The sequence below is a fragment of the Heptranchias perlo genome, chromosome 2, assembly GCF_035084215.1.
Source record: "Heptranchias perlo isolate sHepPer1 chromosome 2, sHepPer1.hap1, whole genome shotgun sequence".
Classification (NCBI taxonomy): Eukaryota; Metazoa; Chordata; class Chondrichthyes; order Hexanchiformes; family Hexanchidae; genus Heptranchias; species Heptranchias perlo.
The window spans coordinates 10147184-10173762 of NC_090326.1; the positions used below are offsets into that span (position 1 = coordinate 10147184).

Below are 26579 nucleotides of genomic sequence, written 5' to 3' on the forward strand. Positions count from 1 at the left end.
CCTTTACATACCCCCCTTACTTGCTCATTTATTCGTATGTTTTGTTTGCACACACTCCTCTATCTGCTTAATTGCTCCCCCCTCCCCCAAAAAAATAACTTTGAAGAGGAATACGTCTGAATGAGCTGGGGTGATGTTCTCCTGTTGTATTATTGGAGGTTTCATCACATGACCTCCCACCCCACCTAGTCAAATATCCTCTTTACCCAGCACCAATCTTTTTTTTTAAAAAAATTAATAAACAAAAGAAAATTTTTCTCCTAGGTTGCTCGCAGCAGTGTCCAGGAGATTAATCTGTAATTTCCTGGAGATTCCAGGGCAATCCTGGAGGGTTGGCGACCCTAGTTGTAACCAATACATTTATAGTGTCACAAAATGTCATATTTCTCACTACATTCATAGCGCAGTATTCAATACTGAGCAAAATCCGGGAATACATTGTAAGTAAATAATCTACATTGTAACTTCCTTAACAGAAGCGAGGCATTCTCCTTAGATATGGGGATGGTGCAGGAGGATTGTTACATCCCCGTTCAAAAAAGGGGAAACATATAAACCAGGCAATTACAGGCCAGTTAGCCGAACATCGGTGGTGGAGAAACTTTTAGAAACGATAATCCGGGACAAAAATAATTGGCTCTTGGAAAAGTATGGATTTGTTAAAGGACTAACTTGATTGAGTTCTTTGATGAAGTAATGGAGTGGGTCAGTGAGGGTAGTGCGGTTGATGTGTATACCGACTTTCAAAAGGCATTTGATAAAGTACCACGTAATAGACTTGTTAGGAAAATTAAAGCCCGTGGGAGTAAAGGGACATTGGCTGCGTGGATACAATATTGGCTAGGGGACAGAAGAGAGAGTAGTGGTGAACGGTTGTTTTTCAGATTGGAGGGAAGTATACAGTGGTGTTCCCCAGGGGTCAGTATTAGGACCACTGCTCTTTTTGATATATGTTAATGACCTCGACTTGGGTATAGAGGGTATAATTTCAAAGTTTGCAGATGACATGAAACTCGGAATTGTAGTAAACAATGTGGAGGATAGTAATAGACTTCAGGAGGACATAGACAGACTGGTGAAATGGGCAGACACATGGCAGATGAAATTTAACAAAGAGAAGTGTGAAGTGATGCTTTTTGGTAGGAAGAATGAGGAGAGGCAATATAAACTAAATGGTACAATTTTAAAGGGAGTGTAGGAACAGAGAGACCTGGGGGTGTATGTACACAAATCTTTGAAGGTGGCAGGTCAGGTTGAGAAGGCTGTTAAAAAAGCACATGGGATCCTGGGCTTTATTAATAGAGGCATAGAGTACAAAAGCAAGGAAGTTATGCTAAACCTTTATAAAACACTGGTTAAGCCTCAGCTGGAGTATTGTGTTCAATTCTGGGCACCACACTTTAGGAAGGATGTCAAGGCCTTAGAGAGGGTGCAGAAGAGATTTACTAAAATGGTGCCAGGGATGAGGGACTTCAGTTATGTGGAGAGACTGGATAAGCTGGGGTTGTTCTCCTTAGAGCAGAGAAGGTTAAGGGGAGATTTGATAGAGGTGTTCAAAATCATGAAAAGCTTTGACAGAGTAAATAAGGAGAAACTGTTTCCAGTGGTAGAAGGGTCGGTAACCAGAGGACACAGATTTAAGGTGATTGGCAAAAGAGCCAGAAGCAACATAAGGAAACATTTTTTTACACAGCGAGTTGTAATGATCTGGAATGCACTGCCTGAAAGGGTGGTGGAAGCAGATTTAATATTAACTCTCAAAGGGAATTGGATAAATACTTGAAGGGAAAACATTTACAGGGCTATGGGGAAAGAGCAGCAGAATGGGACTAATTGGATAGCTCTTTCAAAGAGCCAGCACAGGCACGATGGGCCGAAGGCCTCCTCCTGTGCTGTACCTACTATGATATTTAAACCATTGGAAACTGCGAAATTAATTTTGATAGAAACGCTGTTAGGGCAGTTTCAACGCGTAGCCTGGCTCGATGCAAGCCGCTTAGCTGGACTGACGTGTAATTCAGGTGTATGTAGTGGTGAGCCCCTTCAAAATGATTAAATTCTTTTATCTGGGGAGTGTATCATAATTTACAAAAATAGAGCAGTCTATGATTAATGCTTGTATTGTAGTTTCTACAGATGTAATAAATAATCTACAATTGATTACCTGGAAATAATAGAGTTAGTATCCATTCTTGAACTTTCTATACGTACCAGTAAATCATCCCTGGTGGCGCTCATGGGTTTGGAGCACCATTGTGAGGTTTGACTGCTATAATACAATTGTAGTTAATCTGTCCTGTCCTTTTAAGACCATTGTTAAGTACTGTCCATTAGATCTGTTGTGATCAGGAAGCCCCAGTAATTGTGACTACTTGAAAACTCCTAAGAGAAATTATAGCTGCCTGTAAATATCAAGCTCCAGATCATCAGAATGCAGCATGAATGGCTTTTTTTTCCACAAGATTGCTTTGCATCTGCAACCTCTAGAATTGTTAAATGTACTTTTTAAATATATTACTAGTGGATTTCTTGTGGCATTGCCCCGTGGTAAATTGGAAGATATACAGTTTTAGCAGGACGTGAGTGTTGTACCAGGTAATGAACAATATATTTTGCTTTTAAATTGGAGCTGCATCCCTTTAAAACCACAAACTATAATTGTCATTCAGTAAATAGAGTCATAGGTCAATCAGACTTAAATTGGTGAGGGAACACTGCAGGATATGGTCGCAGTGTTAAACACTGTTCAGCTTTAAGTCAGAGCCCAGGGTGAAATGTACAGCTTTCCCTTGGGGAAAATTCAGGACGGTCACTATTGGAGAAATTTGAATGGTTCAACTTCACTGGCTGTATGATAACCTGAGTGGATCGATCACCCATTGTAGAACCTGCCCGATTTTCATCCCATTAAATCAATAGAACAAAACTTGGGTGGTTTCTATAATGGGCAAGGCAATTTGCTCCACAGATTACAACCCAGGAACTGAAGTTGAAAATTACCCCACTTGTTTTTATTAGCTGATCTCCTTGGGAAGTTTGTGCTCTGGAGCATGTTTTGATATTAAGCTGCTAACTTGGTTATGACCTTTAGGGCCACTGCTCAAGTATTCTCTGGGAATCCCGGTAATTAGAGCTGCTTATGATTCTGGCTGAGGTCAATTTGAATAATTGTCCTCAGCTATCATGCGAGTGGCCATCGAGATTCTCCATTTCAAAACTGGTAAATTGTTTGTAACTTTAAGATATTTGATCAATAATTCTCTTTCCTTCTCTCTATTTTAAGATTGCTTTGCATCTTTGAAGTATTATAGTATGTTACAGCACAGAAGGAGGCCATTCAGCCCATCAAGCCTGTGCCAGCTCTGAAAGAGCTGTTCAATTAGTCCCATTCCTCTGCTCTTTCCCCAGAATGCTGTAATTTTTTCCCTTCAAGTATTTATCCAATTCCCTTTTGAAAGTTATTATTGAATCTGCTTCCACCACCCTTTCAGGCAGTGCACTCCAGATCATAACTACTCTGCATAAAAGAAATGTTTCCTCATGTCGCCTCTGGTTCTTTTGCCAATCACCTTAAATCTGTGTCCTCTGGATAACGTCCCTTCTGCTACTGGAAACAGTTTCTCCTTATTTGCTCTATCAAAACCCTTCATAATTTTGAACACCTCTATCAAATCTCCTCTTAACCTTCTCTGCTCTAAGGAGAATAACCCCAGCATTTTTTTATATTCCTTCGTGGGATGTGGGCATCGCTGGCAAGGCCAGCATTTATTGCCCATCCCTAATTGCCCTTGAGATGGTCGTGGTGAGCCATCTTCTTGAACCGCTGAAGTCCAAGTGGTGAAGGTTCTCCCACAGTGCTATTAGGAAGGGGGTTCCAGGATTTTGACCCAGCGACAATGAAGGAAAGGCAATAATTTTCCAAGTCGGGATGGTGTGTGACTTGGAGGGGAACGTGCAAGTGGTGTTGTTCCCATGTGCCTGCTGTCCTTGTCCTTCTAGGTGGTAGAGGTCGCGGGTTTGAGAGGTGCTGTCGAAGAAGCCTTGGCGAGTTGCTGCAGTGCATCCTGTGGATGGTACACACTGCAGCCACGGTGCGCCGGTGGTGAAGGGAGTGAATGTTTAGGGTGGTGGATGGGGTGCCAATCAAGCGGGCTGCTTTGTTCTGGATGGTGTCAAACTTCTTGGGTGTTGTTGGAGCTGCACTCATCCAGGCAAGTGGAGAGTATTCCATCACACTCCTGACTTGTGCCTTGGAGATGGTGGAAAGGCTTTAGGGAGTCAGGAGGTGAGTCACTTGCCGCAGAATACGCAGCCTCTGACCTGCTCTTGTAGCCACTGTATTTATGTGGCTGGTCCAGTTGAGTTTCTGGTCAATGGTGACCCCCAGGATGTTGATGGTGGGGGATTCGGCTTTGGTAATGTCATTGAATGTCAAGGGGAGATGGTTAGACTTTGTCTTGTTGGAGATGGTCATTTCCTGGCACTTGTCTGGCGCGAATGTCACTTATCAGCCCAAGCCTGGATGTTGTCCAGGTCTTGCTGCAGCGGGCACGGACTGCTTCATTATTTAAGGGGTTGCGAATGGAATTGAACAATCATCAGTGAACATCCCCATTTCTGACCTTATGATGGAGGGAAGGTCACTGATGAAGCAGCTGAAGATGGTTGGGCCTAGGACACTGCCGTGAGGAACTCCTGCAGCAATGTCCTGGGGCTGAGATGATTGGCCTCCAACAACCACTACCATCTTCCTTTGTGCTAGGTATGACTCCAGCCACTGGAGAGTTTTCCCCCTGATTCCCCTTGACTTCAATTTTACGAGGGCTCCTTGGTGCCACACTCGGTCAAATGCTGCCTTGGTGTCAAGGGCAGTCACTCTCACCTCACCTCTGGAATTCAGCTCTTTTGTCCATGTTTGGACCAAGGCTGTAATAAGGTCTGGAGCCGAGTGGTCCTGGCGGAACCCAAAATGAGCATCAGTGAGCAGCTTATTGGTGAGTATGTGCCGCTTGATAGCACTGTCGACGACACCTTCCATCACTTTGCTTGAGAGCAGACTGATGGGGCGGTAATTGGCCGGATTGGATTTGCCCTGCTTTTTGTGGACAGGACATACCTGGACAATTTTCCACATTGTCGGGTAGATGCCAGTGCTGTAGCTGTACTGGAACAGTTTGGCTAGAGGCGCAGCTAGTTCTGGAGCACAAGTCTTCAGCACTACAGCCAGGATGTTGTCAGGGCCCATAGCCTTTGCTGTATCCAGTGCACTCAGCCGTTTCTTGGTATCACGTGGAGTGAATTGAATTGGCCGAAGACTGGCTTCTGTGATGGTGGGGATATCGGGAGGAGGCCGAGATGGATCATCCACTCAGCACTTCTGGCTGAAGATGGTTGCAAACGCTTATTTAGTCTATCCACATAACTGATGTCCCTCATCCCTGGCACCATTCTAGTAAATCTCTTCTGCACCTTTCTAATGCCTTGACATCCTTCCTAAAGTGTGGTGCCCAGAATTGAACACAATACTCCAGCTGAAGCCTAACCAAAATTTTAAAAAGGTTTAGTATATCTTCCTTGCTTTTGTACTCTATGCCTCTATTAATAAAGCCCAGGATCCCATAAGCTCTTTAAAATCAACCTTCTCAACTTATCCTGCCACCTTCAAAGATTTGTGTACATATACCCCCAGGTCTCTCTGTTCCTGTACCCCCTTTAAAATTGTACCATTTAGTTTGTATTGCCTCTCCTCAGTCTTGCAACCAATTTCATCCGCCATGTGTTTGCCCATTTCACCAGTCTGTCTATGTCTTCCTGAAGTCTCTTACTATCCTCCACATTGTTTACTACATTTCCAAGTTTCGTGTCATCTGCAAACTTTGGAATTATACTCTCTAAACCCAAGTCCAGATCATTAACATATATCACAAACAGCATTGGTCCTCGTACTGACTGCTGGGGAGCACCACTGTACACTTCCCTCCAGTCTGAAAAACAACCGTTCACCACTACTCTCTGCTTTCTGTCCCTTAGCCAATTTTGTATTCATGCTGCCACTGTCCCTTTAATCCCATGGGCTTTAAATTTGCTATCAAGTCTGTTATGTGGTACTTTATCAAATGTCTTTTGAAAGTCCTTTCTCCTTGAAGCAGAGAAGGTTGAGAGAAGATTTGATAGAAGTATTCAAAATCATGAAGGGACTAGACAGAGTAGATAAAGAGAAACTGTTCCCATTGGCGGAAGGGTCAAGAACGAGAAGACATAGATTTAAGGGATTGGCAAAAGAACCAAAGGCCACATGAGGAAAAACTTTTTTACACAGCGAGTGGTTAGGATCTGGAATGCACTGCCTGAGGGGGTGGTGGAGGCAGATTCAATCGTAGCCTTCAAAAGGGAACTGGATAAGTACTTGAAGGGAAAAAATTTGCAGGGCTACGGGGAAAGGGCAGGGGAGTGGGACTAGCTGGATTGATCTTGCCGAGACCCAGCACAGCCTCGATGGGCCGAATGGCCTCCTTCCATTCTATGATGCTATGATTCTATGAAGTCCATATACACAACATCAACCATTCTACCCTCATCAACCTTCTCCTTTATTTCATCAAAGAACTCAATCAAGTTAGTAAAACATGATTTCCCTTTAACAAATCCGTGCTGACTTTCACTTATTAGCTCATACTTTTCCAAATGCCAATTAATTTTGTCCCGGATTATTGTCTCTAATAGTTTCCCCACCACCGACGTTAGGCTGACTGGCCTGTAATTGCCGGGTTTACCCCTCTCCCTCTTTTTTGAACAGGGTTGTACCATTTGCAGTCCTCCAGTCCCCTGGCACCATCCTGATATCTAAGGAGGATTGGAAGATTGTGGCCAGAGCCTCCGCAATTTCCATCCTGACTTCCCTCAGCAACCTAGGATACATCCCATCTGGACTGGGTTACTTTTCTACTTTGAGTACTGCCAATCTTTTCAGTACCTCCTCTTTATCTATTTTTATCCTATCCAATATCGCTACTACCTCCTCATTCACTGCTACACTGGCAGCATTCTCTTCTCCAGTGAAGACCAATGCAAAGTATTCATTTAGTGCCTCAGCCGTGCCCTCTGCCTCCATAAGAAGATCTTTTTTGTCTCTAATCCGTCCCACCCTTCCTTTGACTACACTTTTATGTTTATAAAAGACTTTTGGGTTCCCTTTTATGTTAGCTGCTAATCTCAGAATCATTGAAATTTATGGCACAGAAGGAGGCCATTCAGCCTATTGTTTCTGTGCCGGCTGAAAAAGAGCTATCATGCCTAATCCCACTTTCCGACACTTGGTCCATAGCCTTGTAGGTTACAGCACCTCAATTGCATATCCAAGTACTTTTTAAATGTGATGAGGCTTTCTGCCTCTACCACCCTTTCAGGCAGTGAGTTCCAGACCCCCACCATCCTCTGGGTGAAAAAAATTCTCCTCAGCTCCCCTCTAATCCTTCTACCAATTACTTTAAATCTATGCCCCCTGGTTATTGTCCTTTCTGCTAAAGGTCCTTCCTATCCACTCTATCTAGGCCCCTCATAATTTTATACACCTCAATTAAATCTCCCCTCAGCCTCCACTGTTCCAAAGAGAACAACCCCAGCCTATCCAATCTTTCTTCATAGCTAAAATTCTCCAGTCCTGGCAACATCCCCTGTACCCTCTCTAGTGCAATCACATCTTTCCTGTAATGTGGTGACCAGAACTGTATGCAGTACACTAGCTGTGGCCTAACTAGTGTTTTATGCAGTTTTAGCATAACCTCCCTGCTCTTATATTCTATGCTTTGGCTAATAAAGGAAAGTACCCCATATGCCTTCTTAACCATCTTATCTATCTGTCCTGCTACCTTCAAGGATTTGTGAACATGCACTCCAAGGTCCCTCTCTTCCTCTACACCTCTCAGTAGCCTCCCATTTATTGTGTACTCCCTTGCCTTGTTTGCCCTCCCCAAATGCATTACCTCACACTTCTCTGGATTGAATTCCATTGACCACCTGACCAACTCATTGATATCTTCCTGCAGTCGCCAGCTTTCCTCCTCACTATCAACCACACGGCCAATATTTGTATCATCTGCAAACTTCTTAATCATGTCCCCCCCCCATTTAAGTCTAAATTATTCTAATCTATTTTCGTACTCTCTCTTTGCCCCTTTTATTCCCTTTTTTAGATCTCCTCTGTACTTCCTGTATTTAGCTTGGTTCTCTATTGTATTATGTCATAAGCCTCCATTTTCTGTTTCATATTAATCTCTATATCTTTGGTCATTGAGAGAGCTCTAGCTTTGGATGCCCTTCCTTTCCCCCTCTTGGGAATGTGTCTACTCTGTAACTGAACGGTCTCCTCCTTGAAGGCCTCCCATTGTTCAATTACTGTTTTACCCACCAATTTTTGATTCCAATTCACCTGAGCAAGATCCCTTTTTAACTCACTGAAATTAGCCCTCCTCCAGTTTAGTATTTTTACGTTTGATTGCTCGTTGTCCTTTTCCATAACTATTCTAAGCCTAGTGATATTATGATCACTGTTCCCCAAGTGCTCCCCCATTGAAACACACTCCACCTGCCCCACTTCATTCCCCAGAACTAGATCCAGCACTGCTTCCTTCCTCGTTGGGCTGGAAACACACTGATGAAGAAAGTTCTCTTGGATACATTTCAGGAATTTCATCCCCACTTTCCCCTTTAACTGTTACTGTCCCAGTCTATATTGGGACAATTAAAGTCCCCCAATATCAATACTCTATAGTTCTTGCATCTTTCTGTAATTTGCCTGCAAATTTGCTCCTCCATCTCCTTCCCACTATTTGGTGGCCGATAGTATACACCCAGTAGTGTAATAGCTCCTCAATTGTTCCTTAATTCTAACCAAATAGATTTGTCTTTGACCCCTCAACTACATCATCCCTTTACAGTTTTTTAAAAATTCGTTCATGGGACGTGGGCGTCGCTGGCGAGGCCGGCATTTATTGCCCATCCCCAATTGCCCTTGAGAAGGTGGTGGTGAGCCGCCTTCTTGAACCGCTGCAGTCCGTGTGGTGAAGGTTCTCCCACAGTGCTGTTAGGAAGGGAGTTCCAGGATTTTGACCCAGCAACGATGAAGGAACGGCGATATATTTCCAAGTCGGGATGGTGTGTGACTTGGAGGGGAACGTGCAGGTGGTGGTGTTCCCATGTGCCTGCTGCTCTTGTCCTTCTAGATGGTAGAGGTCGCGGGTTTGGAAGGTGCTGTCGAAGAAGCCTTGGCGAGTTGCTGCAGTGCATCCTGTGGATGGTACACACTGCAGCCACTGTGCGCCGGTACTACAATAGTTTCTTTGATCAATACTGCCACCAACCCCCTACATCCTTTCCTTCCCTATCCTGAATACCTTGTAGCCAGGAATATTAAGTACCCAATCCTCCCATTCTTTGAGCTAGGTCTCTGTTATTGCCACTATAACATAGTCCCATGTGGCGACTTATACCTGCAGCTCACCAACCTTATTTACCACACTACGTGCATTTACAGACATGCACTACAAACTCATCTTAGACTGCCTCGCATTTGTCCCCTGTCTGATCCCTCCTATCTCTGAACTATTCTTTACTCTCATGCTATTTGTCCCTCCCAGTCCTCTGTGCACCTTGTTTCCCCTCTCTAATGTTTCTTCCTGGTGCCCATCCCCCTGCCAAAATAGTTTATACCATCCCCCCACAGCACTAGTGAACCTCCCTACGAAGACATTGGTCCCAGCTCTGTTGAGGTGCAACCCATCCGGCCTGTACAGGCCCCTCTTGTCCCAGAACTGGTCTCAATAGCCCAGAAATCGGAAGCCCTCCCTCCTGCACCATCTCTCCAATCATGCCTTAACCTACTATTCCTATACTCATTAGCGCATGGCACTGGGAGTAATCCAGAGATTACTACCTTTGAGGTCCTGCTTTTTAACTTCCTCCCTAGCTCCTGGAATTCTGACTGCAGGACCTCAACCCTTTTCCTTCCTATGTCATTGGCTCCCACATGGACCACAACTTCTGGCTGTTCCCCTTCCCCCCTCAAAATGTCCTGCACCCTCTCAGTGATGTCCTTTACCCCGGCACCAGGGAGACAACACACCATGTGGGACTCACGTCAGTGGTTGCAGAAACTTCTGTCTGTCCCCCTGGCGATCGAGTCCCCTTTAACAACTGCATTTCTTTTGCCCCCCACCGTGCAGCCGAGTCTCCCACGGAGCCGTGGATTTGCTCCTGACTGCATTCCCCCATGGTGTCAACACTCTCACTGTATTCAACACTGAATACCAGTTTGTGAGGGCCAATCTCCCAGGGGATTCCTGCACTGCCTGCCTGTTCCTCCTACTCTGCCTGGTGGTCACCCACTCCCTCTCCTCCTGAACTCTCTGTAGCTGCTCCTGAAAGGTGCTTTCCACAAAACTCTCAGTATGCACTGTAGTGACGCCAGATGCCCCCTCATGCTCAGAAACTCTGAGCTCGAGCTCGAGCAGTTGGCAGCACTCACTGCACATATGGTTTTTCAGGACACACAAGTGTTCTATAGTTTCCCAATTGGCACAAGTTGTGCATGCGATGGGCCTCAGCTGTCCTACCATGTTAGCTAACAGTTATTTAAAACTGATCTTTTAGCTTTAAGGCAATTTGGCTGACACGAAAACACTGAAAGTTTAACCACTATAAAAACACTAACCACTACTAAAAACACTAACCAGTCAAGTAAATACTTACACTAACTTAACACTAACCACCAAAAACATTAACCAATAAACTAAATATCTATCTGCAACCTATCCCTGCTGTTCCTGCTTGTGGTGTGACATCAATTTTTGTTTTTTCTGTCTATTTCAGACTGACCACTCAGTCCGTTTTATGGTCTCTCTCAGGTCCCTCTCTTGCTCCGTTTTATGGTCTCTCTCAGGTCCCTCTCTCCCTCCGTTTTATGGTCTCTCTCAGGTCCCTCTCTCTCGGGCCATTTTATGGTCTCTCTCTGGTCCTTCTCTCGTTCCGTTTTATGGTCTCTCTCAGGTCCCACTCTCTCGCTCCATTTTATGGTCTCTCTCAGGTCCCACTCTCTCGCTCCATTTTATGGTCTCTCTCAGGTCCCACTCTCTCGCTCCATTTTATGGTCTCTCTCAGGTCCCTCTCTCGCTCCGTTTTATGGTCTCTCTCAGGTCCCTCTCTCGCTCCGTTTTATGGTCTCTCTCAGGTCCCACTCTCTCGCACCTTTTTATGGTCTCTCTCAGGTCCCACTCTCTCGCTCCGTTTTATGGTCTCTCTCAGGTCCCTCTCTCTCGCTCCGTTTTATGGTCTCTCTCAGGTCCCTCTCTCTCGCTCCATTTTATGGTCTCTCTCTGGTCCCTCTCCCTCGCTCCATTTTATGGTCTCTCTCAGGTCCCTCTCTCACTCCGTTTTATGGTCTCTCTCAGGTCCCTCTCTCGCTCCGTTTTATGGTCTCTCTCAGGTCCCACTCTCTCGGGCCGTTTTATGGTCTCTCTCAGGTCCCACTCTCTCGCTCCGTTTTATGGTCTCTCTCAGGTCCCTCTCTTGCTCCGTTTTATGGTCTCCTTCAGGTCCCTCTCTCTCGCTCCGTTTTATGGTCTCTCTCAGGTCCCTCTCTCGCTCCGTTTTATGGTCTCTCTCACGTCCCTCTCTCGCTTCGTTTTATGGTCTCTCTCAGGTCCCTCTCTCGCTCCGTTTTATGGTCTCTCTCAGGTCCCTCTCTCGCTCCATTTTATGGTCTCTCTCAGGTCCCACTCTCTTGCTCTGTTTTATGGTCTCTCTCAGGTCCCACTCTCTCGCTCCATTTTATGGTCTCTCTCAGGTCCCACTCTCTCGCTCCATTTTATGGTCTCTCTCAGGTCCCTCTCTCTCGCTCCATTTTATGGCCTCCCTCAGATCCCACTCTCTTGCTCCGTTTTATGGTCTCTCTCAGGTCCCACTCTCTTGCTCCGTTTTATGGTCTCTCTCAGGTCCCACTCTCTCGCTCCGTTTTATGGTCTCTCTCAGGTCTCTCTCTCGCTCCGTTTTATGGTCTCTCTCAGGCCCCTCTCTTGCTCCATTTTATGGTCTCTCTCAGGTCCCTCTCTCGGGCCATTTTATGGTCTCTCTCAGGTCCCTCCCTCTCGCTCCGTTTTATGGTCTCTCTCAGGTCCCTCTCTCGCTCCGTTTTATGGTCTCTCTCAGGTCCCACTCTCTCGGGCCGTTTTATGGTCTCTCTCAGGTCCCACTCTCTCGCTCCGTTTTATGGTCTCTCTCAGGTCCCACTCTCTCGTTCCGTTTTATGGTCTCTCTCAGGTCCCTCTCTCGCTCCGTTTTATGGTCTCTCTCAGGTCCCACTCTCTCGCTCCGTTTTATGGTCTCTCTCAGGTCCCACTCTCTCGGGCCGTTTTATGGTCTCTCTCAGGTCCCACTCTTGCTCCATTTTATGGTCTCTCTCAGGTCCCACTCTCTCGCTCCGTTTTATGGTCTCTCTCAGGTCCCACTCTCTCGGGCCGTTTTATGGTCTCTCTCAGGTCCCACTCTTGCTCCATTTTATGGTCTCCCTCAGGTCCCTCTCTCTCGCTCTGTTTTATGGTCTCTCTCAGGTCCCTCTCTCGCTCCGTTTTATGTTCTCTCTCACGTCCCTCTCTCGCTTCGTTTTATGGTCTCTCTCAGGTCCCTCTCTCGCTCCGTTTTATGGTCTCTCTCAGGTCCCTCTCTCGCTCCGTTTTATGGTCTCTCTCAGGACCCTCTCTCTCGCTCCGTTTTATGGTCTCTCTCAGGTCCCTCTCTCTCAGGCCATTTTATGGTCTCTCTCAGGTCCCTCTCTCGCTCCGTTTTATGGCCTCCCTCAGATCCCACTCTCTTGCTCCGTTTTATGGTCTCTCTCAGGTCTCTCTCTCGCTCCGTTTTATGGTCTCTCTCAGGCCCCTCTCTTGCTCCATTTTATGGTCTCTCTCAGGTCCCTCTCTCGGGCCATTTTATGGTCTCTCTCAGGTCCCTCTCTCGTTCCGTTTTATGGTCTCTCTCAGGTCCCTCTCTTGCTCCGTTTTATGGTCTCTCTCAGGTCCCTCTCTCTCACTCCATTTTATGGTCTCTCTCAGGTCTCTCTCTTGCTCCATTTTATGGTCTCTCTCAGGTCCCTCTCTCGGGCCATTTTATGGTCTCTCTCAGGTCCCTCTCTCGTTCCGTTTTATGGTCTCTCTCAGGTCCCTCTCTTGCTCCGTTTTATGGTCTCTCTCAGGTCCCACTCTCTCGCTCCGTTTTATGGTCTCTCTCAGGTCTCTCTCTCGCTCCGTTTTATGGTCTCTCTCAGGCCCCTCTCTTGCTCCATTTTATGGTCTCTCTCAGGTCCCTCTCTCGGGCCATTTTATGGTCTCTCTCAGGTCCCTCTCTCTCGCTCCGTTTTATGGTCTCTCTCAGGTCCCTCTCTCGCTCCGTTTTATGGTCTCTCTCAGGTCCCACTCTCTCGGGCCGTTTTATGGTCTCTCTCAGGTCCCACTCTCTCGCTCCGTTTTATGGTCTCTCTCAGGTCCCACTCTCTCGTTCCGTTTTATGGTCTCTCTCAGGTCCCTCTCTCGCTCCGTTTTATGGTCTCTCTCAGGTCCCACTCTCTCGCTCCGTTTTATGGTCTCTCTCAGGTCCCACTCTCTCGGGCCGTTTTATGGTCTCTCTCAGGTCCCACTCTTGCTCCATTTTATGGTCTCTCTCAGGTCCCACTCTCTCGCTCCGTTTTATGGTCTCTCTCAGGTCCCACTCTCTCGGGCCGTTTTATGGTCTCTCTCAGGTCCCACTCTTGCTCCATTTTATGGTCTCCCTCAGGTCCCTCTCTCTCGCTCTGTTTTATGGTCTCTCTCAGGTCCCTCTCTCGCTCCGTTTTATGGTCTCTCTCACGTCCCTCTCTCGCTTCGTTTTATGGTCTCTCTCAGGTCCCTCTCTCGCTCCGTTTTATGGTCTCTCTCAGGTCCCTCTCTCGCTCCGTTTTATGGTCTCTCTCAGGACCCTCTCTCTCGCTCCGTTTTATGGTCTCTCTCAGGTCCCTCTCTCTCAGGCCATTTTATGGTCTCTCTCAGGTCCCTCTCTCGCTCCGTTTTATGGCCTCCCTCAGATCCCACTCTCTTGCTCCGTTTTATGGTCTCTCTCAGGTCTCTCTCTCGCTCCGTTTTATGGTCTCTCTCAGGCCCCTCTCTTGCTCCATTTTATGGTCTCTCTCAGGTCCCTCTCTCGGGCCATTTTATGGTCTCTCTCAGGTCCCTCTCTCGTTCCGTTTTATGGTCTCTCTCAGGTCCCTCTCTTGCTCCGTTTTATGGTCTCTCTCAGGTCCCTCTCTCTCACTCCATTTTATGGTCTCTCTCAGGTCTCTCTCTTGCTCCATTTTATGGTCTCTCTCAGGTCCCTCTCTCGGGCCATTTTATGGTCTCTCTCAGGTCCCTCTCTCGTTCCGTTTTATGGTCTCTCTCAGGTCCCTCTCTTGCTCCGTTTTATGGTCTCTCTCAGGTCCCTCTCTCTCGCTCCGTTTTATGGTCTCTCTCAGGTCCCTCTCTTGCTCCATTTTATGGTCTCTCTCAGGTCCCTCTCTCGCCCCGTTTTATGGTCTCTCTCAGGTCCCACTCTCTCGCTCCGTTTTATGGTCTCTCTCAGGTCCCTCCCTCAGGCCATTTTATGGTCTCTCTCAGGTCCCTCTCTCCCTCCGTTTTATGGTCTCTCTCAGGTCCCTCTCTCGCTCCGTTTTATGGTCTCTCTCAGGTCCCTCTCTCGCTCCATTTTATGGTCTCTCTCAGGTCCCTCTCTCTCACTCCGTTTTATGGTCTCACTCAGGTCCCTCTCTCGCTCCATTTTATGGTCTCTCTCAGGTCCCTCTCTTGCTCCGTTTTATGGTCTCTCTCAGGTCCCTCTCTTGCTCCGTTTTATGGTCTCCCTCAGGACCCTCTCTCTCGCTCCGTTTTATGGTCTCTCTCAGGTCCCTCTCTCGCTCCGTTTTATGGTCTCTCTCAGGTCCCTCTCTCTCTGTTTGTGGTCTACATTAATGACTTGGATATGAATGTAAAAGGTATGATCAGTAAGTTCGCTGATGATACAAAAATTGGTAGGGTGGTAAATAGCGAGGAGGATAGCCTCAGTCTGCAGGACGATATAGATGGGTTGGTCAGATGGGCGGAACAGTGGCAAATGGAATTTAACCCGGAAAAGTGCGAGGTGATGCACTTTGGAGGGACTAACAAGGCAAGGGAATACACAATGAATGGGAGGACCCTAGGCAAGACAGAGGGTCAGAGGGATCTTGGTGTGCAAGTTCACAGATCCCTGAAGGCGGCGGAACAGGTAGATAAGGTGGTAAAGAAGACATATGGGATACTTGCCTTTATTAGCCGAGGCATAGAATATAAGAGCAAGGAGGTTATGATGGAGCTGTATAAAACACTGGTTAGGCCACAGCTGGAGTACTGTGTGCAGTTCTGGTCGCCACACTACAGGAAGGATGTGATTGCTTTGGAGAGGGTGCAGAGGAGATTCACCAGGATGTTACCAGGGCTGGAGCGCTTCAGCTATGAAGAGAGACTGGGAAGATTGGGTTTGTTTTCCTTGGAGCAGAGGAGGCTGAGGGGGGACATGATTGAGGTGTACAAAATTATGAGGGGCACAGATAGGATGGATACTAAGGAGCTTTTTCCCTTCGTTGAGGGTTCTATAACAAGGGGACATAGATTCAAGGTAAAAGGCGGGAGGTTTAGAGGGGATTTGAGAAAGAACTTTTTCACCCAGAGGGTGGTTGGAGTCTGGAACTCACTGCCTGAAAGGGTTGTGGAGGCAGGAACCCTCACAACATTCAAGAAGCATTTGGATGAGCACTTGAAATGCCATAGCATACAAGGCTACGGACCAAATGCTGGAATATGGGATTAGAGTAGACAGGGCTTGATGGCCGGCGCGGACACGATGGGCCGAAGGGCCTCTATCCGTGCTGTATAACTCTATGACTCTGTGACTCTCGCTCCATTTTATGGTCTCTCTCAGGTCCCTCTCTCTCGCTCCATTTTATGGTCTCTCTCAGGTCCCTCTCTCGCTCCGTTTTATGGTCTCTCTCAGGTCCCTCTCTCGCTCCGTTTTATGGTCTCTCTCAGGTCCCTCTCTCGTTCCGTTTTATGGTCTCTCTCAGGTCCCTCCCTCGCTCCGCTTTGTGGTCTCTCTTAGGTCCTGCTCTCGGGCCACTTTATGGACTCGTAGTGTGATGTCTGGTGTGTGACATCTGGGGCATAATTTTTACTTGGTGCCGGGAACTCAGTGGGTGGGTAGATTTTCACGTGAGAAACCTGAAAGTAAAGTGAGTGCGTCGGAACCTGCGATTGCAACTAAATTGAAGGTAATTATTTTTGCTTCTGGGTTTCCCGCATGACAGCAGGCCAGATTGACAGGCTGGCCGGGAAGGAAAGCAACCGGGAATCGGATAACAGGTAAGTCTGAGAGGTGAGGGTGCGGGGGGGGGGGGCGTTCGGAGACATCGTGGGGGGCGGGATTCGACCATCGAGGGAGGGGTCTCGGTCATCGAGGGAGGGGGCTCGGCCATCGAGGGGAGGTCTCGGCCATCGAGGGGGGGTCTCGGCCATCAAGGGGAGTCTTGGCCATCAAGGGCATCTCAGTCATCCGGGGGGGGCGGGGGCCTCGGCACCGGAGTGGGGGTCTGGGTTGAATGTTGGTTTAAATCCTAACCAACAATTTCTGAGATGGGGTGGTTGGGGGTGAATGAGAGTTTGCGATCCTATGCCAGAATTTCTGCTCAGTGGTGGGGAGCAGAATTTCGGCTATGTGTTTGTAGTCCAATGCTGTGGTCATTTTTTGCGAGGTTGTTCTTGGATATATATTTATTGGCTTGGCCCAATTTTTTGTTCAGTTGAGTGGGGGCCATGTTTATCATTTTACCGAGGGATGTAGAAAGTGATGCAATTGTGGTGCAGGGGGGGAGAGATTTATTTTCATTGGTTGCAGTCTTTGCTCGTTGATCTCCCATGGGGAGATGGGGAGTCAAAACCAATGAAACTTTTCACATCAACCAAGGGAGATATTTGAACCAAGACGGGGAGGGGAGGGGTGAGAGAAAGGGAGAGGGGGAGAACAGTGAAGGCAGACTGAGTGAGGGGGAGAGGAAGGGTAGGGAAAGGAGAGGCAATGAGGGAGAGGAATGGGGACGGGGGAGAGGGCAGATAGAGGGTGAGGACAGGGGAGGGGTGGGGTGATGTGATGGAGAGATGAGGGTGGTGAGGGAGAGGAGAGAGGGAAAATGAAAGAGATGGGGAGGAATAGAGAAGAAGCAGGAGGAGGGGAGAGGGAGAGAAGAAGGTTAGGTGGAGGATGAGAGAAGCAGGTGTGGGGGGGGTGGGGGTGGGGGTGGGTGGAGAGAGGGACGAGTGGGGGAAGAGGCACTGAGGCAGGAGCTTGAGATTTATCAGATTTATGGAGGGGGTATCTTGGTACTTCCCAAGAACTCAGCAACAAGTCTGATTGGTAGTTTCCTCGGCAGGTTGGAAGTTTGCCGAGCTATTTGCAGGATATGTCCACCAGACGCCAGCCACAAGTGTAATTCAAGTAGATTTGTTAACAACATTTTTCAATCATTTTTGGTTGGCTTCTGTGTTTCATGATATTTGAGACTCATTCTTTGAGGTTGCCAATTGCTCTGAGGATTCTACGGTTGATTCTGTGTGTGTTTCCACCACCCTGGATTTCCATGGACGTTTACTCTTTGCAGGTTACACATCTTGCTGTATTTTTAAGGTACCCTACACTTCCTTATGTTTACAAACAACTATAGTTTTTTTTTTACTGTCCGTACATTGGTGAGGAGAAGCCAGCAGGCAACGTATACCAATGTTGGGAAAGACCTGCAGCCAACGTACTGAGGTTGAGCAGGGAGTCAATGGGAGCCACCAGCATCTCACACCCACAGCAGTACATGGCGGTCTGCAGTGAGGCTGCATGGGGAGGAGAGCACGAGGAGCTGGCTCCAGATTCAGGCCAGGATTAAGGAGCATGTACCAGGGTGAGCAGGAGAGAAGTGATTTGATGATCAGTGCAATATAAGTAACATTCATATTTTGAACTTCCCAACAGCACCAGCACCAGGATTAGCATTAAAAGATGAAAAGCATAACGGATGTCCCTGGCAGTTATATTCCGCTGCATATGGGAAATGTGGTGGATTCAATCAAAGGGCCTGTCAACTATTGCTGAGGGAAAAGAAGGACCTTTAGGAACTCTGGTGCGGAAAGTAGATTTATTAGAGCAGATATGACAGAGAAGGGGAAAATTAGAGAAAGGGATGAAGTATTTACTGGAAGTGGGGTGGGAAGAAACGCAATCCAAATAGTCGTGGGAGTCCGAGCTTGTAATAAATATGGAAAGCCTGTTGCCAAACATGGAGAGACAGAAAGCCAGAAAAAGAAGGGAAGAGATGGACCACACAAAAGTAAATAATGGATGAGAATTGGAAACATATTTGGATTACCATAATTTCTATCAGCAAAAGAGCCAAGTTCTTATAAAATGTTATGATTCTTTCAAACAGCTTGACTACAGAATATTCCGATATTTCAGATTTTGTCATGATTCTTAAAAATATAAGCTTGTGCACACACTGAACATTGATTCAGATTGTTAACAATTGATTTATTTTCTGAATATTTAATTTAATTGAGTGATGGCTGGAGGAGTGAATAGAGACCCAATACAAAGAACTCTCGGCCAAACGTTTGCCTGAGAGAACTGAGAGACCAGCTGCAATACCTGAGCTGTTATTGATGTGTCAATCACAGGTTTAAAGGGCCAAATCAACTTTGGCTGCATCTCGCCTCCGTTTCAATGGTGAGATTCAGAGGCCATGGGAAAACTGTGCAGGAGAAGTAAAATTAGTTTCAGAATCAGAATTTAAAAAAATTACCCACCTCAAGTATTTCAAGTAGGTAAACTTTTTTTTCAAAAAATATACTTTATTCATAAAATTTGCAACAAACCATACATTTGTCATATCTCATTCCAAATGTACACAATACAGATTATACAATTTGCAGGTTACATCAAGTACAGTTCAATGAACACATTGGACATAGTTACAGTTCATGACACTCTAGGGTGCCTCATTGCATCACAATCAATACAGGTGATTTATTACAGATTCATTACAGGTACATTACATTTCATTACATCAATTTGAATTTTACATTCTGCCCGAGGGGGTTTTTCCCTGATTTCAGCCCCTCGGTATACAATGGCGGGAAGGCTCTAAACAGTTGCCTTTCCCCACAGAGCCTTTGCGGCGGCCACACCCATCCTCATTGCATCCCTGAGCACGTAGTCCTGGACCTTGGAATGTGCCAGTCTGCACCACTCTGTCGAGGACAGCTCCTTGCACTGGAAGACCAGCAAGTTTCGGGCAGACCAAAGTGGGTCTTTCACTGAGTTGATGGTCTTCCAGCAGCAGTTGATGTCCGTCTCAGTGTGCGTCCCCGGGAACAGCCCGTAGAGCACAGAGTCCTGTGTTACGGAACTGCTCGGGACGAACCTGGACAGATGCCACTGCATCTCTCTCCAGACCTTCTTTGCAAAGGCACATTCCAGAAGGAGATGGGTGACGGTCTCGTCTCCATCGCAGCCTCCTCTGGGACAGCGCGCGGTGGCGCTGAGACTCCGGGAGTGCATGAAGGATCTGAGGGGAAGGGCCCTTCTCACCACCAGCCAAGCTAGGTCTTGGTGCTTGTTTGAAAGCTCTGGCGATGAGGCGTTCTGCCAAATAACATTGACAGTCTGCTCGGGGAACCAACCGACAGGATCCACCATCTCCTTTTCCCGCAGGGTCTCGAGGACGTTACGTGCGGACCACTTGCTGATCGCCTTGTGGTCAAAGGTGTTTTTCTGCACAAACCTTTCCACGAAGGACAGGTGGGGCGGAACGGTCCAACTGGACGGAGCGTTCCGCGGCACGTAGGTAAATTGCCCCATTAACGATCTGCCCGCCGGCATTATTTGGGGACGTGACTTCTGGGTCTCGGCTGTGCGCACATCCAAACTCACCCACCTTAAACCCAGAAGTGGGCTCATTGGAGCTGGGGTGCAGTCGCGCTTGAGAAAGCTGATATTTTAACCTCCAAACAGTCCCCAACCCATCCGTCCTTTGGGGTTAATATTACCCCCCTGGACTGTGACATACTCATACCAGATGCAAGACTTACAGGTACTGAATGAAAGAGAATGAGTAATATGATAAATCCTTTCTCATAAAAGATAATAAATGTTACCTTTCTGTTTAATTTTGTAATTTACATTTTTACAGTTAAAAACTGTGTTTTTGTTAAAAGAAAGTGAACGTAACTATTTGACTGCCAATCTTTTCAGCGGCCTGTCATTTTTGTGTGACGTCCTAATATGATTCCTTTATCTGTGATGCATCAGCTCCAAGTTATCGGTGGTTGAGGAGATGAGGAATCCTTGCCAGATGTGAAGATAAGGAATAGGCGGATTTCTTCAAGGCTCATATTCTTTGCTCTTAAATATAATATCAAAAGATATTCAGCTTTGTTGAGTCCTTGTTTCTATCAACAGACAACTTTATTGCTGGTGAAGATACATAGGGCCTTTTTAAAAAAAAAAGTGATTTCCTCACGACTTCTTATCTGCAACCAATGGATTAGGCCGACAACTTGGCTGCTAGAAAGTACACATGAGCAGACAAGTGAAAAGCCTTTTAATTGCCATTGCCCTAACCCCTATAGTGGAAGCATCTAGGCTCCACTTGGCATCTCAACAGCGGTAAACCTCGAAAAGGCAGTTTTGTGATGCAGAGAGTAGCACACACAAACCCACACTGCAGAGTACCTTCAGTGTGCTGTCCCTCAACACCTACAAACTGTTGATTTTATAAGTGAAAATCCATTGAATGTCTTAATCATTTATTCTTTCATAGATTGTGCAGCAATTATGGGGTTAGAGATGACGTTACTTCTGATGGTGAAGGTATTGGTTGGAGTGGCTGTCGTGTTTATGGTCGTAGTTGCTATTTGGTTGTTCATGATGGTGGCAGAACCTTTCCTGCTGGTGACCCTCAGGGTCTCTCACTGAGTTCTGAAGCAGTGGTTGCACTGGTGTAACTTGAATAGGAGACTCTGAAGCCCTCCCCAATTTCTAGCAGTTTTGTTTTCTTTTAATCAAACCTGGGTTATCCTTGCTTTTATACTTAAGACGATACTAGTACCCACTTCATGTCTTTGCTTGCCTTTTGAGGACACACTGGTCTTGAGACAACGGGGGTGAAATTGGTCTTGAGCGATAGTGAATTGGCAGTGTGTTTTGCACTCCATGCTAGCGCCCAAGATCAATTTCACCCTCAATGTTTGGCAGTTCTAAACTTCACATAAGGAACGCCCAAGTCTTGCTCCATGAAATATGCCTTCCACCTTCCTGGTTGCCTTTTCAGGTCTCATCTTCCTATTTATTAGGTGCCAAAGCTAATCAGTTTAAAACTCCAAGTGGCTAATTTGATTCTGTGCTAGTTTCTGCCTTGCATCATTTGCAGAATATTTAAATCCTACATGAAATGGGTGAATGCAAATACGTCTGAACACAACTAATACTACAGCAGGAATAGAATATCCACCAAGCATTGTGAAACAGATGAAAAATGTAAAGATTTAAGAATGGGTTCTGTGTGATTTTGTGCATCAGCACAGCAAAATGAAATGTAATTCTTTATGCCTGTGCGACTGTAAAGTATGTCAGACAGATTTGCAATGAATGAGGACATCTAGTGGTGATGTGGAGATGCCAGTGATGGACTGGGGTTGACAATTGTAAACAATTTTACAACACCAAGTTATAGTCCAACAAGTTTATTTTAAAATGGATTTTAAAATAAAATTGTTGGACTATAACTTGGTGTTGTAAAATTGTTTACAAAACATCTAGTGGTACAGCCAGAGATTTTCACTTAATGGTGTTCAGTTATTTAAGGCAATAAATGATGTGTTTCATTAAACCATAAAATAATTCAGAATAATAACATTTTTATTTAGATTTTTAACTTGGTTGTTTTGAGTCTTTTCGTGGAATGGAAATAAAAAGAGTAAAGATTGGCAGCTCTGTGGTGTTGGGAATTGCAGGCACCATGGCTCCTAATGCTGCACCAGCACATGGTAACTTTTAATTTTATTAAAATGAAATTGCTATAAACGCATGAACCACTTACAAGTTTGTAGGCATTAGTTTACATACACTTCAGTACACTGTGCTATTGAAACAATTATGTGTAACTTTGAAGATTAAAATATTTACAATGAGTATAATTTACTCTAGTGACCATATAGAAAAAAAAGGGTACGTTTGTTTCAATGTGTATATATATATATGCGAAACCATTTTTCCTTTGTTGAACTTCCTTTGCAAATCTTATACTATGTGGCAACTACACGTATGTGAGTTTTGTGGTCTCCCAGTTTGGACTGGAGAGAGACAACTGACCAGCAGGTTTCCTTACATACCATGTGGCAGAAATCTCCAAATTAAATGGAGATTTAAATTTGCAATATTCTGGATTGATGCTTTTACAGGTATAACTACATAAATATTCTTTTGGAATCCCCCAGGTATAACTACATAAATATTCTTTTGGAATCCCCCAGGTATAACTACATAAATATTCTTTTGGAATCCCCCAGGGATTCCAAAAGAATATTTATGTAGTTATACCTGTAAAAGCATCAATCCAGAATATTGCAAATTTATTTCTATTTTGCTTGTTATTAACAAGATACATTTTTTCCCCCCAATTTTCTCTTCTCCCCAAAGGTGCAGATTCTCTCTAAAGTACAATTTCACAGGTAGTGGCTGTCCTCTGGTGTCTCACCCAAATGGTCATTATTCATGTGTGAGCCTAGACGTTAAGTGTTGCTGGGTTTTTGTCCATCATATTGGAGTCACTGTCCTCACCCTGCGTTCGCACATATGCACTTTCCAGCAGCAATCACTTGATAGCAATGAGGAGTGGGAATTCTGGTTGATTTCCCTCCTCCCACAATTTAGCCAAGCAGTGTTGAAGCCAATTGTAACTAATTGCTGTCATGGCTGAGATCAACTGAGTCAGCACAGACCGCAGGGAGAACCAGAAACCTTGTGATCTCTATTGCTGAGCACTACAACGGCAGGTCCTTTTACCAAAAGGCCATCAAAGGATCCCATTAAGATAAGTTTAATTGCCTACAGGAGATAGCATAAGATATAAGATAGCATATTGGATGGGAAATTTCTTCGAAGCTGTTCCCGCTACCTCACCAATGCACTTTCGCTAAAGCAGCTTCCAGGAAATTCCTGGCCTTGGCCACTCCAAAGTAAAAGATCCACCTATAACTTTTATGGTGGTCATCGGACAAAATGTGCATCATTCCTGTATCGTTGTTAATCCGCCCCAGATGTGCTTGTTGTAAAGAAGATGCAATTGTTGCACCTGGTTATAGGCTGATTTTGTTGGCAACATGTAAAGCTAACCATCATTTAATTTCTACTGAAGTATATTAAATAAGAATATTAAATAATATTATTTTATATTATATATTAATTAAGATATTGGCAGGGTTGGTAGATATTGGAGAATAATTGTGCCCATTCACAGCCTCAAAATGTTAAAATTCACTTGTATTTACATCAGTGTTTCTTAACCATCAACATCAAAGTCAGATGCATTGACAACTATTGGTTTTAGGTAAAAAGCCTCTGTCTTGCATTGAATCAAATTGTTAACACTGGCATCTGGACATCAGATCAGTCCCTGCCGTTACTGTGACATGCTGTGTCACGAGCAGCTGCTGTTGTTACACCCAACCCCAATACAACGGATTCTACAAGAATGAATATATTAATCTTTATTTTGAATGTTACAAATGGCAGTCAGCAAAATCAACCTGTGACTCTTTATTTTGCATTCCTATGCTGAAGCAAGTTTGCAAGCAACTTCTTTGTTTAATGGATATGTTATTCAATGGTAGAATCAACAATACATAGAGAAACAAATGGGTGGGCCTTAGTGGTGAGTTATTTTCGGTCTCACTAAAATATGATACACTTATGATGAATAATTGCTGATTGTAAGTAAAACCAGTATTAAATGGATGCCAGATTCTTCTAACACCTAATTGACAAATGACCTTTCAATTGAATACTTGAAAATCTGCTCTAAACCATCTGTAAAACAGGTCTTTGGTATGCACGCCATGGTGGATGTATTTTAGAGCAACTGTTCAAAGTTTGATGATTGATTAGATGACCAGACGGAGGTCATTAAATAGGACTTTACTCTGTAATCATTTAATTACAGATCCAATTTTTTTAAAAATGAGACAGAACATTTTTGGCCAACTGTATGTCCATTTGTAATAACTAAGAAGTTAAGGCTGTGATTATGATTCCAAGATTTTCCATGTCAGTAAATTTGCTACAGAATGACTTTCACACACAAAATTGTGATGAAATAATATAGAAAGTGGTGGTTTTCACACAATGGTACTATTTGTAATTTCAGGAATTCACGGTCCTCTACAGAAATCAAACAGTTTTTATTACAAGGAATAAAAACAAAATGACTCCAGTCGATTCCACATGTACACATACCTAGTCCAAGTGTGGAATTCCAATGTACCAAATCATTTCCCATTCTCTCCCATTACATGGCAATGCTAGTCTGAGCATAACAGTTAAATGTATTATCCTGATCCAAGCATGAAATGTTCCCCAATTATTCCTGTTTTCATTGCCCAGCATACCGAATGCCATCAGTCTAGAACATCACTCATCTTTCACACACTAACAGGTCCTTGTAAAGATCACATTTTATTACAAACACAAAAAAAATCATTTTTTTTCCCCTTCCATGATGTTTGTACAAAACAGGTCCTACGAGAAACACAGATGCAACTGATTACTATCCATACTCAGGCTCACAATTTTTAAAGCATATTGCCAGAATCTTTGCTCCTCAAGATCCTTTGAATTTTGCTACTATTTTCTGCTGATTGTATATCTTCATATGTTCACTGATCTTTTTTATATAAGGGCTGTGTGTTTGTTTCTGGGCTGATTACTGTGCTTTGCTTTCTGGGGTTCGAAAAATCTTAGTCAAATATGCAAATGCCAATGTAGTGTGATTGCCCTTACACATTCCTTCGACCGTTTCATCACCAGTAGACAGAAGTAAGAGATTTCTTTATTTGTTCAGTTAAAAAGTTTTTTCTCTCCTTTCTAGATCATGTATCTATTTTTACTATGAGGGCCATTGTTTTAAATTTCAGTTTATTTGCACAGTACGGCTTAGTGACAGCACAAAATTCACTCAAACGAATTTCCTCCTCAAATTTACTTCCTTAAATAAATTATAGACATTTACGAAACACAGCCCATCAGCGCAGTTCTTTCTATGTGGACGCACACTCCAAGCAGCAGCCAAACCCCTCCTCCCATCTCTGGAAATGGCAGCACATCCAGCCCACATTACCAGAGAAAGTGGGAGCTACGAGTTAAGATTTGATGTTATTAAAGCATTCATTTAGAAAATGTATTTGTGCTTTCACTTTAAGGACCGCTGGTTAGGCCACTTCACGTCCAATACCAATGGGCGGAGCACGAGCAGTACATGCTCCATCCATTGGTACCTGAAAATTAGATCGGGGTCCTACATAGGACCCTAATTTAAATATTGAAAATTGAGTTGGCAGGACTTGAGTGCACAGTGGGCACGAGATTATTTTTACAATTTTGGTCGGCCTACCGCCCCATTTTTCAGTGTGAACGGGGTGGTAGGCAGATGAAAATTGCCCCCATTAACTTATCTGTTCTCTCCATAAGTGTTGACTGAACAGGTAAGTGTTTTCAGAATTTTCTGCTTTTGTTTCAGATTTCCAGCATCTTCAGTTTTTTGCTCATTTTTTTTTGGCCAAAGAGCAGATGATACCAAACTAGTGGGGTGGTGTGTGGGGGGGAAAGCAGTGGATTCAGAGGAGGCAGCTCAGAAACTACAGAATGAGTTGGATGGAATATGTAAGTAGGCAGAACTACGGCAGTTCAAATTTAGTAAAGTGTAAAATACTGCATGCAGGTAGGAAAAATGTACCTCACACATAGTCCATAAATGGTGTTAAAAAAGGTAAGGATAAAGTTGAACGAGACCTAGGGGTCGTAGTAGACTTGATGCTCAACATGTAAAATCAATGCAGAAATGGAATCAATAAAGCCAAAACAGTGGAGTACAATTCAGAGGAAGTCATCCTCAAACTGTATAGTGTTCTGGTCAGACCACGCTTTGAATAATTTGCCCAGTCCTTGTCACCATTTCAAGCACCAGAGGCAGTGCAGCGAAGAGCCTCAAGGCTGATTCTTTGTATTAAAGGTTTGAGTTATGAGGAAAGAGTGGAGAAACTTGAATTTCATGCTTTCAAAGGAGGTATCTGGGCACTGATCTTACAGAGCTATACAAGATCATAAACAGTATTGAAAAAGTAAATGTTGAAAGTTGCTTTAACTAAATTGCGAGAGTACATAGAATTTACAGCACAGAA

General features: G+C 44.9%; 1 protein-coding gene across 1 annotated transcript in view; it reads left to right on the forward strand.

The window, feature by feature from the left end:
* The window catches only part of LOC137335095 (myosin light chain kinase 2, skeletal/cardiac muscle-like), a 341364-nt gene that overhangs the window by 15600 nt on the left and 299185 nt on the right, over positions 1-26579 (forward strand). The gene's annotated exons all lie outside the window — the stretch shown is intronic.